This window comes from Opisthorchis viverrini, assembly GCF_000715545.1.
Source record: "Opisthorchis viverrini unplaced genomic scaffold opera_v5_579, whole genome shotgun sequence".
NCBI classification, from domain to species: Eukaryota; Metazoa; Platyhelminthes; class Trematoda; order Opisthorchiida; family Opisthorchiidae; genus Opisthorchis; species Opisthorchis viverrini.
Window position 1 is genome coordinate 159,379 of NW_008752244.1, and position 2,767 is coordinate 162,145.

Sequence of the window (2,767 nt, forward strand, 5' to 3'; positions counted from 1 at the left end):
ATGTGCTGATACCCATGTACAGGGAAACGTACCTACATATAGGGAAGCCGAACAGTTAACACACAGGCTCGCGCGCACAGGGAGCAGGAAATCAAACACACTCCACAAGCCCACGGACAATCACGGAACACGTGTAGCAGCTTTGCTGCGGATAAAACACGTTTCCACCCGGACTTTCACCAAGGGACTCTCGCAAATAAAGTTACCCTTTTTATTCGCTCCACATTTCACATTGAATTTATTTTTATATGTTTCAACTCACCACTGTCAACCATGGTAAAATGGTTATTAGTTCACCTACCTTCTAATTTATATTATGCCTACCATAACCTGTGCACCAATACAAGCACTCAAAACACGAGGTTACCTGGTTCCAATGCCCTACTTTGGCCGCTTTGATTCTCGTTTGGTTGGCCCGGAGCGATGTGGCGAAGATAGGCACTGTGATACTTAAACATTCAGGTCGGCGGTCCTTGTCGACTTTTATCCCCAACATAACTATACCTACTCCACGTGCATCGAACAAACCGAGTCAAAACCAACAAACAGAGCGTTGGTATGGAGCAAAAGCTCCCCGCATTGGAAAGCGCAATTGACCTTGCCTGGAAAAGCAAAGCACTCCTGCAATAATCCATAAAACCATGAAAATCAGGTCAGAGAATATAGAATCAGGGCTTTATAATTGAAACGAACCCCAGATGATTGGATCCAAATGATGTGCCAAAACAACCTCCAGGGAGGACAATTTTCTGAATGCTGACAGGGGCACTGAAATAGCGGGTGATCTTCAGAACTCCCCTCACAGCCGAGCCGAGATGGCGACTCATTTCAAGAAATCGGACGGCGTGACCGCCCAAGGTCACCGAATGCGTTCAGATCCATTTGACAGACTAAAAAAGAGTGAGGCTGAAGCCACGTGAACTGCTATTTTTCATGTTGATTATCATATTTCTTCTCCCTATTAAAATCGGTTACGTTACTGCACAAATGTTTGTTTTACTTAAAATGCAATCGCGACCATCCGCTTCTTGGGTCCAACGTGACTTTGGGACTTCTGCTAGACGCGCAGTATTCGAACAATAGAATTGAATTTTCGAAAGCTATGACGTGTCCCTGATGGACTAAAGCAATCAGGCAATTGAGTGAGGAGTGCCAGGCTAGAAGTTTCAGCCCCATTTAGGAATCCCAGGGTCCTAGCGATGCTGAGAAACTATTCCACCAGCATTTCCGCCGGATTGATGATTTCTCCAGTAGACAATAAAATTTGGTGATCTGCAAAAATATGAACGAGAATTAAAGTGGCCTCAGGTTTGAGAACGAAATGCAACATCTTGGCACGAAAATTTTCACCCAATCACAAAGGTTTGCAGCTGAGAGCATTGTGCGGTTAATGGCCTCTTTTGCTGAGTGACTTTTGTGGTAACCGGTTGGCTATAATTGGCTGATATTAATTCTGGACGTGAGCAAAAAATTTTTGGCTACAAACACTGGACTCATATATCCATCTCTGTGGACCAATGCTGCAATCATCGGAGATTCGGTATATCAGGAAGTTAGAACCCTCGTGGTGCGGTGGTTCAAAGGAATAAGGAACTACGGAATTTCCTATTGTGACTGTGAGTCAAGATTATCTTGAATTTTCCATCTTTTGACATTGTATCTGTTTTACATCAGTACTTTGTTCCTTTAACTAGAGTATCCGTAGAGCCGTTACCACTCCAGGTCTCTGAATGTGTGTTGGATATCACGGTAGATAGAAAAGCAACACCCAGATTCTCATTCAGGCCGTGGCTGCGTCGCCAGACTCCTCCAGATAGAAATTCAGACTTCAGTGCGTTCAAGCCTTCCACGTTTTCTTCTTATTTTCTACTTTCTCACCTTTACTACTTAACATTTTTCGGCCGCCTCTTTCACGTCGCCCCTTGTCATTTGGCCTTTCCTCCTCGACTTTATGCCACAGATGTGGCAAGGAAAAGCTTTTCGAATGAAACTCTTTCTTCCGGCATAATCTGCAGCAGTGTAGAATTGCTTTGACAAGGACACAAAAGGTCTTACCGAGAAACGTATAACTATAAATGCGGGTCTGGTTCCGGGTGACAGAAGAAATCGAGGCCGGAGGATCCATATCAAGCGGGTTTTGGGAATGCCAGTTGCGAGTGTGATTGAGTCCAGGACAGCTCAAACAAGAAATAAAAATGTGCCTAGAATTGCGCGGGCCGCGAATTGCTAAGAGTAGTGTCTGGCTCGAATAGCTATATAAGAGGCCAGACTCCTCCAGATAGAAATTCAGACTTCAGTGCGTTCAAGCCTTCCACGTTTTCTTCTTATTTTCTACTTTCTCACCTTTACTACTTAACATTTTTCGGCCGCCTCTTTCACGTCGCCCCTTGTCATTTGGCCTTTCCTCCTCGACTTTATGCCACAGATGTGGCAAGGAAAAGCTTTTCGAATGAAACTCTTTCTTCCGGCATAATCTACAGCAGTGTAGAAATAATTTGACAAGGATTTAAAACGTCTTACTGAGAAACGTATAACTATAAATGCGGGTCTGGTTCCGGGTGACAGAAGAAATTGAGGCCGGAGGATCCATATCAAGCGGGTTTTGGGAATGCCAGGTGCGAGTGTGATTGAGTCCAGGACAGCTCAAACAAAAAATAGAAATGTGCCTAAAATCGCGCGGGCCCCGAATTGCTAAGAGTAGTGTCTGGCTCGAATAGCTATATAAGAGAGCGCTAATGCAGTTAGCTCTGAGGGCATTGGACTGAAA